Consider the following 14,044-nt stretch of genomic DNA (forward strand, 5'->3'; position numbering starts at 1 on the left):
GTTCCCGGGGAAAGCCGCTGCCCGGGCCGGAGCCAGGCTCGCCCTGGCGCGCTCGCTGCCTCAGCCTGCAGTCGCCGAGCCAGGAGCCGCTCTGCCAAAGGGCCCCTCCTCACCACCACCAATCCGTCAGAGCCGGACCCCTCGGGAGCGCAGGAGCCAGGGTGTCACACGCCTTTGCGTCCTTGGGCCTGAGCGCCGCTCTGCGCGTCGCGCTCCCACGCTCGCGCATCCGGCACGGCCCGAGCCCGGAGTCCCGGCCCCCGCCCGCTCTCGCACGCCCCACCCCGCCCCGGCCGGAAAGCCAGCCCGCCAGAGGGACTTTGGGTCGGGACTCCGCGGTCGCTGAGAGGAACGTCGGTGCGCGGCCGCAGCGACCACGCAGCGCCTGCCCTGACAGGGATCCCCGCGCCGGCCAGACGGCGTCGGCTCGCGGGCCCCTCGGGCGGCACCGACAGCGTCGCGGCGGCCGTGGTCGGCGCAGAAGGCGCGGGAGCCGCGTCCCGAGTGGGCCGGCGTCCCGCCGCCCGGGGGTCCCTCGAGGGCTCGCGCCCCGGGGTCCTGCACGCGCCCGGATCCTGGCTTTCAGGTCGCCCGCCCGATGGAGCAGAGAGATGCCCACGGGCGAGCAGTGAGCAGTGACGGGCGGGTGGCGGCCAGCGCCTCTGGGGCAGCGGCGGGCGGCGGCGGCCACCGGTGCATGGGTGGTTCAGTGGTAGAATTCTCGCCTGCCACGCGGGAGGCCCGGGTTCGATTCCCGGCCCATGCAGCCACTGCGTCCCCTTTTGGTCCCGCAGGGCAGCCCCAGGGCCCAGCTAGGTCTGCCCACTGAAACGCGCTCAAGGCAGGGCTCCTGCAACCGCTGGCTGCTCCCTGCCGCCAGCTGCCTCTCCCGCGCGGACGGCCCCCCACCCCACACACTCTCGGCCCTGCTGCCGAGGCTCCGTGGCCCCAAACCCCGCAGGCTCAGCCGCCCGTGCGCCCAGATACCTCCCCTGTGTTTACTCGCTTCCTCACCCGGACCCAGCCGGTGGCTCAGGGATTTCACTGGAAGGAATACCCCACCGCTGGCGCCCAGCCGCCTCCCCTCTTCACCTTTCCTCACGTCTCCAAGCTCCCTGGCTCACTCTCCCCACACTCCGAAAATCAATCACACTACGTTTGCACAGCCAGGGGCAAGGAAGTTGCCGCATCTGGCAAGGATACCTCCCTTTTCCCGGGAGGGTCCCTGGAGCATCGCCTTGCAGGAGGAGTTGCAAAGAAGTCCACCAGCTCCCGGCGGACTGTACTCTCGATTCATCTTTTGTCCCTGGGCAGAGAGAGGTTTCCACCAGCAACGCCCTCACCAGCTCAAACACCACCCCCTCCCCTGAAACCCTCTTGCCCGCCTCAGCTCAGCATCAGCCCTGCCCCAAGAGCACCACCACCTCAGCCTGCACCTTCACCATCGCCCTACTCCGCCAACCGGGCCCATCGCCCCCCCACCCTGCTCCCCCCGCCCCACCCCCATCTCCCCCATCCCCAACACCCGCCGCAGGCCCCGTTCCTCCCTCAGCCATGGCAAATCCTGCTCTTGTCAAGGAACCTGCCTTTGCTTTTGTCCCACTGGACTGCCTTCCCCCGTCCCACCCCCACCCCCACCCCCACCCCCACCCCCACCCCCACCCCCACCCCCACCCCCGGCCTGCTCCTTTTTCTGCTTCTTCCAACACAGGTGGAACTGATTTACATCCCTGGGTTAGTTTCAGGTGCACAGCAAAGTGATTCAGTCCCCTGTTCTCTTTCAGGTGATTTTGCATTGTAGCTGAAGGCGAGATTCGAATACAGTTCGCATGCTACACAGTAAAGCTTTGTTGCTTACCTACTGTACCTATAGGATGTCCTATCTCTCCATCCGACTCCAACTTTCCTCCCTCCCCTGCCTTTCCCCTTGGGTAGCCCGGTGTACGGTTTCTCCAAACCGTCTGAACGTCGGTTTCCCCTTTGCACGTGGATTCCTTTGTGTTAGTTGTTAGGTTCCACAAAGCTTTGTCCCTCTCCACCCGACTCACTTCACCAAGTGGACTCTTGCGTGGGTCCATCTGGCGTTGGGGCCCACGGCAAAGGCTGCTCCTTCTTGATGGCTGCGTCATATTCCACGGGACAGATACGCCTCATCTTCTTGTGCCGGCCACCTGCCGACGGGCACTTGGGCGTATCCCATGTCCCGGCTACGGCATAGAGGGCTGCGATGACCCTGGGGGATGCCTGCATCTCTACCCATTAGGGCTTTGGTCTTCTCCCGATGGGTACCCAGCATTGGGTTTGCTGGGTCATATGGGAAGCTCTTCTTCTTCCTATCGTTGGACCGACCCTCGACGGACTGACTTCCATGTAGTAGCAGATGCTGTTCTGGAAGGGTAGGATACTGGATCTTATTCCCTGTGGTATCCTGTGTATCCTTGTGGCTCCTCTCCTTTCTATGCAGTCCTACTACGGTATATCCGTGGAGCCCAGCTCCTCATTCATCCCTCCGGCCCTGACTTTGCCCTTGGGAAGCCCCAAGTTGCTTTCCTGTGGCTGGGTGTCTGTCGCTGTTTGGCACAGGGATTAAGGTGTACAACACTTTAGAATCCACCCATCTGTGCCCTTCTCTGTGTCTTCCCTCACCGAGGGTAATAGTCTGCAGCTCCGGCCGCTGTTGCTGCCAGTGACACTATTTGTCTCTTGTGGACGGCTCAGAGACACCCCATTCTCTGCCTTTCTCTGGTACTGCATCTTCGTGGGTGAGCCGTTGGTGACGGACACTAGGGTTCTCTCCTCGCCTCGGCTGTGGCGCACGGTGCTGCAGTGACCGTGGGGTTTGCACGTGTCTTGCCGAATCCAGAGCTGCGGCTTTCACGGATATGTACCCAGGGTTGGGATCGTGATAGCTCACCTGTTTCCGGCTTACTCAGTTACCTATCGATTTAGCTTAATTTTTAAACCTTCCTCCAATGTCGTAGTGGCGGCTGTGGGAGAAGTACAGTGGGTTTCCAATAGTGTGCTCATGTCCGACGGACTGCAAAGCGGTTCTGTTTCCCATGTACAGATTTCAGATTTCCTACGTGTTTTCAGACTCTTTTCCGTTGGAGGTTATTACAGGATACTGACTCTTAGTCCCTGCGTTGAACTGGATAAGCTTGTGGCTTCTCCCTTTACACATGGTCCTGCGGATCTGTTCGTTGCAGCTCCACAGCCATCCCTCCACCGCTGCCTTACCGCTTGCGTTACCCTACGGTGGTTTTCTTTGGGAGTCGGTTTCTCTTCGGCAAATAGGTTCGTGTCGTATTAGTTTACACATTCCACATGCGTTTGTCCAACTCGGTCTGACTTTCTTCACCGAGTGTCAAGAGTCTCTAGGTCCATCGTGGCTTTTGACAAGTGGCAATGCTTCCCTTCTTTCTTTATGACCGAGTGATATGTCCATGCTCCATCTATGCCACATCTTCTTGTGCCCGCCATTTGTGGATGGGCACTGGGGCTTGTTCCACGTCTCGGCTGTGGCAAATACTGCTGCTACATACATGGCGGTGTAGGGACCTTTAGATCTCTCCGAGTTTGGTACTCTGCAGGTATGTACCCTGGAGGGGGTGTGCTCGGTCATATGGGAGCTCTCCTCGGTCCTCACGAAATCTCGGCCACCCCCGCTCCCTACCACCACACCCCATCCCACCCTGACCCCCAGCAATGTCACACCCGAGACTGGACATTTGCTCCTGATGAGTGGTGACTTTGGGCTCTGGGGCGGTACGGTGGGCCCAGGCCTTTCAGCCCGGGTCTGGCCCCTGTCTGGCACTCCGTTGCTGTCGTTCGCTTGCCTGCGTCCCAGCCACCGCCCAGAGCCCCAGCCCACCGCTGAGCCTGAGCACCCTGCACCACCACGCAGCAGTGTGGCACGCACGCTGACACGCCACCCCGCCCGAATGGAGCCCCCCCCCACTGTCACCGCCTGCCATCTGCCTTTCCTGCCACCCTCCAGGCTCGGCCCCATCTACCCGCCACCAAGCCCCTGGAGCCCCGGCCCATCTCTCACACGTCCTTGTCCTTCCCTGCCCTGCCCCGGTGTCCCCCAGTGCGGGCCTCCCTCCGGCTCCTCCGACCCACCCATACCGCACGCCCACCCCTAACGCAGATCTGTCCCAGCCTCACACATGTGCCTGGCATGGCGTCGCCACCGCCCCCATGCTTCTGCAGAGGCCCCGCTCCAGTGGCCTGCCGATCTTTCTTTCGGCCAGGTCCCCGCCAGCCCCACGCCTCCCCCTTCCCGCCGGCACTCCGCGCAGACGCCCCGCCCAAGCACCCCTGGGCCTGCCTCCCAGCACCCGGCTCGCCACCGCCCCCTCTCCCTGCCATCGTTCTGCCCCATTCCCTGATCCACGTGGGGCGGCCACCAACCATGGCCCCAAGCGCCTTCGGCCCGCACTCTCAGCCATGCACGCTGGCGCCCAAGGCCCCGGCAGGGGCGTCGAGGAAACCTCCTGCGGCGACGGCAAGCACACGTCGGGCCACGGGGGATCCACTGCCACAGGGGAATCGGCTCTGTCCCATCGCGCCCGAGTGTGCCGCCCTCGCCGCACGTTGGTGCGCTTCATCGGCCGTCCACTTCCCCTCCCCGCGAAGGACACGGTCCTTGAACAGACGAGACATCCTTTGCTGACACACCAGCCCAAGATCTGGCGGAGAGGAGGCTGCGGTGGGCGATTACCCTCGGGGAGAGTTCCTAGGGGAAGACGATGACAGGTTGGGGAGAGGGATGGAGTGGATCCTGGATAGACGGTTTGGAGAGAATGGGAAACTATAAGAGGTCATAACTAGGTGAGGGGTATGTGGAACAGGGCGCTCTGTGTGTGTGTGGGGGGGTGTGTGTGTGTGCATGCGCGCGCGAGCCCGAGTGCCCACCCTGGGTTAGGAGTGGGGGAGGGAGACCTGGGTACATCTTGCCTCACTCCGGTAGCACTGAGAGCTGTGGTCAGGCAAGGGAAATACCACGCCGGTTGGGGTGTCCACCCTGGCAGGCATCGCGGCCTCGAGCGCATCTGCCGCCTCCCGGCTGGTTGGCTAGGTTTTCCCGGCCGGCCCGCCCCGCCCGGATCTGCCTTCTCTCTCACTTCCACGGCTGCCGTGGTGTGACTCGCGGCACAGGTCCACATTCATCTTCACCCCTGTGCCTCCGGGGGAGCGAAGAAGAACGCAAGAGCCTCTTGATGAATGTGAAAGAGGAGAGTGAAAACGTTGGCTTACAACTCAGCATTCAGAAAACGAAGGTCGTGGCATCCGGTCCCATCACTTCATGGCAAATGGATGGGGACACAAGGGAACCCGGGAGAGACTTCATCTTGTTCAGTTCAGTTCAATCGCTCAGTCGTGTCCGACTCTTTGCGACTCCGTGAATTGCAGCACGCCAGGCCTCTCTGTCCATCACCAACTCCCGGAGTCTACCCAAACCCATGTCCATCGAGTCGGTGATGCCATCCAACCATCTCATCCTCTGTCGTCCCCTTCTCCTCCTGCCCTCCACCCTACCCAGCATTAGGGTCTTTTCCAATGAGCCAACTCTTCGCATGAGGTGGCCAAAGTACTGGAGCTTCAGCTTCAACATCAGTCCTTCCAGTGAACACCCAGGATTGATCTCCTTTAGGATGGACTGATTGGATCTCCTTGCGGTCCAAGGGACTCTCAAGAGTCTTCTCCAACAGCACAGTTCAAAAGCATCAATTCTGCGGCGCTCAGCTTTCTTCACCGTCCAACTCTCACATCCATACACGACCACCGGAAAAACCATAGCCCTGACTAGACGGGCTTTTGTTGGCGAAGTAATGTCTCTGCTTTTCAGTACGCTATCTAGGTTGTCCATAACCTTCCTTCCAAGGAGTAAGCGTCTTTTAATTTCATGGCTGCAATCACCATCAGCAGTGATTTTGGAGCCCAAGAAAATGAAGTCTGACACTGTTTCCACTGTCTCCCCATCTATTTCCCATGAAGCGATGGGACCAGATGGCAAGATCTTAGTTTTCTGAACGTTGAGCTTTAAGCCAACTCTTTCACTCTCCTCTTTCACTTTCATCAAGAGGCTCTTTAGTTCTTCTTCACTTTCTGCCATAAGGGTGGTGTCATCTGCATATCTGAGGTTATCGATATTTCTCCCGGCAATCTTGATTCCAGCTTGTGTTTCTTCCAGCCCAGCGTTTCTCATGATGTCCTCTGCATAGAAGTTAAATAAGCAGGGTGACAACGTACAGCCTTGACGTACTCCTTTTCCTATTTGGAACCAGTCTGTTGTTCCATGTCCAGTTCTAACTGTTGCTTCCTGACCTGCATACAGGTTTCTCAAGAGACAGGTCAGATGGTCTGGTATTCCCATCTCTTTCAGAATTTTCCACAGTGTATTGTGATCCACACAGTCAAAGGCTTTGGCATCGTCAATAAAGCAGAAATAGATGTTTTTCTGGAACGCTCTTGCTTTTTCGATGATCCAGCGGATATTGGCAAGTTGATCTCTGGTTCCTCTGCCCTTTCTAAAACCAGCTTGAACATCTGGAAGTTCACGGTTCACGTATTGCTGAAGCCTGACTTCATCTTGGGGGGCTCCCAAATCACTGCAGACGGTGGCTGCGGCCGTGAAATGTAAACGACGTTCGCTCCTTGGGAGAGAAACTATGACCAAAACTAGACAGCATATTGAAAAGCAGAGACGTGACTCTGCGAGGCGGCTCCCTCTCGGGAAAGCTACGGGTTCTCCAGTAGTCCACGTACAGATGTGAGAGTTGGAGTATAAAGAAGCTGAGCGCCGGAGAATAGATGCTTTTGAAGTGCGGTGTTGGAGAAGACTCTTGAGAGTCCCTTGGACTGCCGGGAGCTCGAACCAGTGAATCGTAGGGGAAATCAGTCCTGAATATTCATTGGAAGGACTGATGCTGAAGCTGAAACTCCCATCCTCTGGCCACCCGATGCGAAGGACTGACTCACTGCAAAAGCCCCTGATGGAAGGCAGGAGGAGACGGGGACGACACGCCAGAAGATGAGGTGGTTGGATGGCATCACCGACTGGACGGACACGAGTTTGAGTGAGCTCCGGGAGTTGGTGATGGACAGGGAGGCCTGGGCTGCTGCAGTGCACTGAGCGACTGAACTGGTACTGATGCCTCCCGGGCGCCGTGGTCCGCCTCCCAGAGCCCACTCAAGACCAGAACCCTCTCGGAGTCAGCAGCGCCGCACGGGGGTCACAGGCAGCCCGGGACCGGGCGCGCAATGGCCGAGCCGCCCAGAGAGGGGCTGGCATGAGGGACATGGGAAGGGAGGCGCGACCGCGGCCACCGGCCCCACTCCCAGAGGCAGATCCCCCTCGCTCACCTTCGGCTGTGGCCACCGCCACCGCCACCGCCACCGCCACCGCCACCGCCACCGCCGCTGCCGGCCGGCGCGGGCGCCCACCGCAGCCCCCTCCCCTCCCCCCCACCCTCCCCCACCCCGCCTCCTTCCCACCACCAACAGCAGGAGAACCAGCACAAGGCCGGGAGCATCACCGCCGCCGCCTCCAGGGGCACCAGCCGCAGCCCCTCACGGGGGAGGGAGGCCGGGGATGGGAGGCCTCAGGCGGGTCGTGGTGGAAGCGGTGCGCGGTTGCCACCGAGACCAAAAGGTTTGCCCCCGGGGACGCCGTGGCGGGGGGGCCCTGCATCCTGCTTGGGCTGGAGGTGCAGGTGCCCGGGGGCCTCTGTCGCAGCGCTGGGGCCCGCGGAGCCAGCGTAGGCTAAAAGGGTGGAAAGGTCCGGCGGCGAGGAGATCGGGAGGTGGCAGGCGGAGAGGAAGAAGAAAGGCTTCCCTGACCGGGAATCGAACCCGGGCCGCGGCGGTGAGAGCGCCGAATCCTAACCACTAGACCACCAGGGAGCGCCGGGACTCGGCCCTCGCCTGCTCCCGCTGAACCCAGCGCCTCCATGCCACCTTGGTGCCCACACCCGGCCTCCGCAAGTCCAGCCGCCCGCCCGCCCGCCCGCCCTCCCTGTCAGTCCGCCTGCCCTAGCGTGCGTCTTGTTTTCGGCACCCTCAAAACACTGTCCCTCGCCGCCGGCTTCTCGCGCCCACGCCAAAAGCCGCGGGCCAGCTGGCTCCCTGCTCCAAGCGCTCTCTCCCCCGAACGCCCCTGCCGGGAGGGCGCTGCAACTCAGCAAAAGGTCGGCCCGCTGCGTTGGCCGGGAATCGAACCCGGGTCAACTGCTTGGAAGGCAGCTATGCTCACCACTATACCACCAACGCTGCACAGCCCGGGCCGCCGCCAGACGCCGGCCCCGGGCTCGCCCCAGCACACTCCTGCCGCCGCCGCCGCCGCCGCATCCCTGCCCCGACGCCCCGTCAGCCGGCGGCTCTGCGCCGCCGCCGGCGCTCCCAGCAGCCGCGCGGCGCCCCATCTGCGCCAGCGCTACGCAGCAGCCGGGGTCCACCGGCGTGCCCGCCCCGGGGCGCCGCTCCCGCGCCCTTGCGGCCCTCCGGCCCTTCGCTCCCCGCCGCGGCCCGCGGACGCCTCCACCCTCACCCCCGGGGGGCAAGGCGGGGCACGCAGCTCGCAGCTGCCAGCACCCAGCTGGCCAAAGCCCTTCTCCACCGGGCGCTGGGCGACGCCACTTGCCACGACGACAGGGGCACACGGGACCCACGCGCCTGCACGCCTCCCGGCGCTGTGCCGCGCCGCGCCGCGGGGGCGTCGCGAGCCTAGGAGCCCACTGCGGCAGCCACTGTGGGCGGGCGGGCCGCAAGATCCGGCTATGGTCGGGCAAGGCCGTGGGGTCGCCAAGGAGGCCCTGGCTCCGCCGTGGCGACCGAGCGCCCGGCGACGACCAAGGGCTCGGGCTGGAGGGCTGCACGGCTCGAGGGGGTCGACGGTCGGTAGACCGGGCCCCGCCGTGGGCGGCGCCCCGGCGCCTCGCCCAAAGGCGGAGGGAGGAGACGAAGGGCCCTTGGGGGCCAGGCGGCGGGCCAGAGAGCGACCGCGGCCACCAAAAAGGGTGTGTTGCCTCCCCGTCGGGGAATCGAACCCCGGTCTCCCGCGTGACAGGCGGGGATACTCACCACTATACTAACGAGGACGGCGGCGACCGCCCTGCCGCCCGGCCGCTCTCGGGCTCTCGGGCTGCCTGCCGACGCCTCCCCCTGCCCGCCACGGGCCCCGACCCGACCGCACACCAAACCAGCCGCCTCAGTCAGAGCGGCAGCCCCCGACCCCGACAGGGACGCGGACCCGGGGGACACGGGAAACTCCTAGCGCGCGCCGCCTCTTGCCTGCAACGCGGCCATTCCGCCGGGAGAAGGGGGCCCGAGAAGGCACGCGAGGCTGCGAGGACACGGTGGGCGCGCCGCCGGCCCGCGTCTGGCGAGGACAGGCGCGGGTGGGTAGGGGCCGGCACGCCAAGGGTCCGGCTGGGTCCGGGGCCAGGCGTGGGCGAGGGCGCGACCGGCGGCGGAGCCAGGCGCCTCGGCCGGCCGCCGCGCGCCGGCTCCGTCGCTCACGCACACCAGACGGCCGCCCGCCTGCCTGGCGCGGCGCACCGCGCGTCCCGCCAAGGGCGCCGGGGCTCGCGCCGCGTCGGGTCCCAGCCAGGCGAGCGGCCACGCGCCCGCCCAGGCCCGCCGTCAGGATGGCCGAGCGGTCTAAGGCGCTGCGTTCAGGTCGCAGTCTCCCCTGGAGGCGTGGGTTCGAATCCCACTCCTGACAAGCCAGCCTTTTGGCCCGCCCGACAAACGCGCCCGTCCTCCCCGCGCCACTGCCGTTCTCCACACACGCCCTCCCCGCCACCTGCAGCCCACACCAGGAACCTTCAGTCCTTCTCAGCGCATCTGTCCTCCCCAGCTGGCTGCGCCTGCAGCTGCCGGTTTTCCTGCCTCCCCGCCTCCCCGCCTCCCCTTCGCCCACCCTCGCCCATCCCCCCACTCCCACTCCCACTCCCACGGCCCCGCTCCACCCCGCCCCCGTCCGCGCCGACGCACGCAGCCCCGCGGCGGGTGGCAAGCCCTCCTCGCTTCGCCAGCGCTCCGACTTCTGCCTGGTGAACGGCCAAGTCGCTCTCGCAGCCTTGCTTCCCCGTCCGCCCCGGGCAGCTCTCCCTCCGGCCGGCACCCTGTCGTCCGCGCCCGCCCGGCCGCCCCGCCTGTGCTCCCCAGCCACACCGAGGCGGCCGAGCCCCCGCCTTGGCCGCCTGGGGTGCTGCGTGCCCTCGAGGCTTCACCGCCTTGCGGCCTTGGCCGGGCCACACCTGCCTGCCTCCCGCCCGGGACGCGTGCCACCCAGCCTTCCTGCTGGCCAGCCAACACCGGCCCTCCGTGCACGAGTCCGTCCCGGGAAGGGTGCTCCGCTGGGGAGTGAGCGGAAGCCCTGCGTGCCCGTCCACCCCACCCACAGGCGCCCGGCCCGCGCCCCCGACCTCGGCGCCACCGCGCCCGTTCCCGGGGAAAGCCGCTGCCCGGGCCGGAGCCAGGCTCGCCCTGGCGCGCTCGCTGCCTCAGCCTGCAGTCGCCGAGCCAGGAGCCGCTCTGCCAAAGGGCCCCTCCTCACCACCACCAATCCGTCAGAGCCGGACCCCTCGGGAGCGCAGGAGCCAGGGTGTCACACGCCTTTGCGTCCTTGGGCCTGAGCGCCGCTCTGCGCGTCGCGCTCCCACGCTCGCGCATCCGGCACGGCCCGAGCCCGGAGTCCCGGCCCCCGCCCGCTCTCGCACGCCCCACCCCGCCCCGGCCGGAAAGCCAGCCCGCCAGAGGGACTTTGGGTCGGGACTCCGCGGTCGCTGAGAGGAACGTCGGTGCGCGGCCGCAGCGACCACGCAGCGCCTGCCCTGACAGGGATCCCCGCGCCGGCCAGACGGCGTCGGCTCGCGGGCCCCTCGGGCGGCACCGACAGCGTCGCGGCGGCCGTGGTCGGCGCAGAAGGCGCGGGAGCCGCGTCCCGAGTGGGCCGGCGTCCCGCCGCCCGGGGGTCCCTCGAGGGCTCGCGCCCCGGGGTCCTGCACGCGCCCGGATCCTGGCTTTCAGGTCGCCCGCCCGATGGAGCAGAGAGATGCCCACGGGCGAGCAGTGAGCAGTGACGGGCGGGTGGCGGCCAGCGCCTCTGGGGCAGCGGCGGGCGGCGGCGGCCACCGGTGCATGGGTGGTTCAGTGGTAGAATTCTCGCCTGCCACGCGGGAGGCCCGGGTTCGATTCCCGGCCCATGCAGCCACTGCGTCCCCTTTTGGTCCCGCAGGGCAGCCCCAGGGCCCAGCTAGGTCTGCCCACTGAAACGCGCTCAAGGCAGGGCTCCTGCAACCGCTGGCTGCTCCCTGCCGCCAGCTGCCTCTCCCGCGCGGACGGCCCCCCACCCCACACACTCTCGGCCCTGCTGCCGAGGCTCCGTGGCCCCAAACCCCGCAGGCTCAGCCGCCCGTGCGCCCAGATACCTCCCCTGTGTTTACTCGCTTCCTCACCCGGACCCAGCCGGTGGCTCAGGGATTTCACTGGAAGGAATACCCCACCGCTGGCGCCCAGCCGCCTCCCCTCTTCACCTTTCCTCACGTCTCCAAGCTCCCTGGCTCACTCTCCCCACACTCCGAAAATCAATCACACTACGTTTGCACAGCCAGGGGCAAGGAAGTTGCCGCATCTGGCAAGGATACCTCCCTTTTCCCGGGAGGGTCCCTGGAGCATCGCCTTGCAGGAGGAGTTGCAAAGAAGTCCACCAGCTCCCGGCGGACTGTACTCTCGATTCATCTTTTGTCCCTGGGCAGAGAGAGGTTTCCACCAGCAACGCCCTCACCAGCTCAAACACCACCCCCTCCCCTGAAACCCTCTTGCCCGCCTCAGCTCAGCATCAGCCCTGCCCCAAGAGCACCACCACCTCAGCCTGCACCTTCACCATCGCCCTACTCCGCCAACCGGGCCCATCGCCCCCCCACCCTGCTCCCCCCGCCCCACCCCCATCTCCCCCATCCCCAACACCCGCCGCAGGCCCCGTTCCTCCCTCAGCCATGGCAAATCCTGCTCTTGTCAAGGAACCTGCCTTTGCTTTTGTCCCACTGGACTGCCTTCCCCCGTCCCACCCCCACCCCCACCCCCACCCCCACCCCCACCCCCACCCCCACCCCCACCCCCACCCCCACCCCCGGCCTGCTCCTTTTTCTGCTTCTTCCAACACAGGTGGAACTGATTTACATCCCTGGGTTAGTTTCAGGTGCACAGCAAAGTGATTCAGTCCCCTGTTCTCTTTCAGGTGATTTTGCATTGTAGCTGAAGGCGAGATTCGAATACAGTTCGCATGCTACACAGTAAAGCTTTGTTGCTTACCTACTGTACCTATAGGATGTCCTATCTCTCCATCCGACTCCAACTTTCCTCCCTCCCCTGCCTTTCCCCTTGGGTAGCCCGGTGTACGGTTTCTCCAAACCGTCTGAACGTCGGTTTCCCCTTTGCACGTGGATTCCTTTGTGTTAGTTGTTAGGTTCCACAAAGCTTTGTCCCTCTCCACCCGACTCACTTCACCAAGTGGACTCTTGCGTGGGTCCATCTGGCGTTGGGGCCCACGGCAAAGGCTGCTCCTTCTTGATGGCTGCGTCATATTCCACGGGACAGATACGCCTCATCTTCTTGTGCCGGCCACCTGCCGACGGGCACTTGGGCGTATCCCATGTCCCGGCTACGGCATAGAGGGCTGCGATGACCCTGGGGGATGCCTGCATCTCTACCCATTAGGGCTTTGGTCTTCTCCCGATGGGTACCCAGCATTGGGTTTGCTGGGTCATATGGGAAGCTCTTCTTCTTCCTATCGTTGGACCGACCCTCGACGGACTGACTTCCATGTAGTAGCAGATGCTGTTCTGGAAGGGTAGGATACTGGATCTTATTCCCTGTGGTATCCTGTGTATCCTTGTGGCTCCTCTCCTTTCTATGCAGTCCTACTACGGTATATCCGTGGAGCCCAGCTCCTCATTCATCCCTCCGGCCCTGACTTTGCCCTTGGGAAGCCCCAAGTTGCTTTCCTGTGGCTGGGTGTCTGTCGCTGTTTGGCACAGGGATTAAGGTGTACAACACTTTAGAATCCACCCATCTGTGCCCTTCTCTGTGTCTTCCCTCACCGAGGGTAATAGTCTGCAGCTCCGGCCGCTGTTGCTGCCAGTGACACTATTTGTCTCTTGTGGACGGCTCAGAGACACCCCATTCTCTGCCTTTCTCTGGTACTGCATCTTCGTGGGTGAGCCGTTGGTGACGGACACTAGGGTTCTCTCCTCGCCTCGGCTGTGGCGCACGGTGCTGCAGTGACCGTGGGGTTTGCACGTGTCTTGCCGAATCCAGAGCTGCGGCTTTCACGGATATGTACCCAGGGTTGGGATCGTGATAGCTCACCTGTTTCCGGCTTACTCAGTTACCTATCGATTTAGCTTAATTTTTAAACCTTCCTCCAATGTCGTAGTGGCGGCTGTGGGAGAAGTACAGTGGGTTTCCAATAGTGTGCTCATGTCCGACGGACTGCAAAGCGGTTCTGTTTCCCATGTACAGATTTCAGATTTCCTACGTGTTTTCAGACTCTTTTCCGTTGGAGGTTATTACAGGATACTGACTCTTAGTCCCTGCGTTGAACTGGATAAGCTTGTGGCTTCTCCCTTTACACATGGTCCTGCGGATCTGTTCGTTGCAGCTCCACAGCCATCCCTCCACCGCTGCCTTACCGCTTGCGTTACCCTACGGTGGTTTTCTTTGGGAGTCGGTTTCTCTTCGGCAAATAGGTTCGTGTCGTATTAGTTTACACATTCCACATGCGTTTGTCCAACTCGGTCTGACTTTCTTCACCGAGTGTCAAGAGTCTCTAGGTCCATCGTGGCTTTTGACAAGTGGCAATGCTTCCCTTCTTTCTTTATGACCGAGTGATATGTCCATGCTCCATCTATGCCACATCTTCTTGTGCCCGCCATTTGTGGATGGGCACTGGGGCTTGTTCCACGTCTCGGCTGTGGCAAATACTGCTGCTACATACATGGCGGTGTAGGGACCTTTAGATCTCTCCGAGTTTGGT

The 14,044-nt window shown here is 63.5% G+C and overlaps 6 non-coding genes across 6 annotated transcripts; 3 read left to right on the plus strand and 3 right to left on the minus strand.

Annotated features, from left to right (window-relative positions):
• Nucleotides 1-695: 695 nt before the first annotated feature.
• TRNAG-GCC (transfer RNA glycine (anticodon GCC)) lies at nt 696-766 on the plus strand. The gene has a single exon. It is a non-coding gene; the product is annotated as a tRNA-Gly (tRNA).
• Nucleotides 767-7,836: 7,070 nt separating this feature from the next.
• On the minus strand, nt 7,837-7,908 carry TRNAE-CUC (transfer RNA glutamic acid (anticodon CUC)). Its single transcript has one exon. It is a non-coding gene; the product is annotated as a tRNA-Glu (tRNA).
• Nucleotides 7,909-8,202: 294 nt separating this feature from the next.
• On the minus strand, nt 8,203-8,274 carry TRNAG-UCC (transfer RNA glycine (anticodon UCC)). The gene has a single exon. It is a non-coding gene; the product is annotated as a tRNA-Gly (tRNA).
• Nucleotides 8,275-9,029: 755 nt separating this feature from the next.
• TRNAD-GUC (transfer RNA aspartic acid (anticodon GUC)) lies at nt 9,030-9,101 on the minus strand. The gene has a single exon. It is a non-coding gene; the product is annotated as a tRNA-Asp (tRNA).
• A 543-nt stretch (nt 9,102-9,644) lies between these two features.
• Nucleotides 9,645-9,727, plus strand: TRNAL-CAG (transfer RNA leucine (anticodon CAG)). The gene has a single exon. It is a non-coding gene; the product is annotated as a tRNA-Leu (tRNA).
• Nucleotides 9,728-11,146: 1,419 nt separating this feature from the next.
• Nucleotides 11,147-11,217, plus strand: TRNAG-GCC (transfer RNA glycine (anticodon GCC)). Its single transcript has one exon. It is a non-coding gene; the product is annotated as a tRNA-Gly (tRNA).
• The last annotated feature ends 2,827 nt before the right edge of the window (nt 11,218-14,044 follow it).

The sequence above is a fragment of the Giraffa tippelskirchi genome, chromosome 5 (genome assembly GCF_054371585.1).
Source record: "Giraffa tippelskirchi isolate mGirTip1 chromosome 5, T2T-mGirTip1v1.2.pri, whole genome shotgun sequence".
NCBI classification, from domain to species: Eukaryota; Metazoa; Chordata; class Mammalia; order Artiodactyla; family Giraffidae; genus Giraffa; species Giraffa tippelskirchi.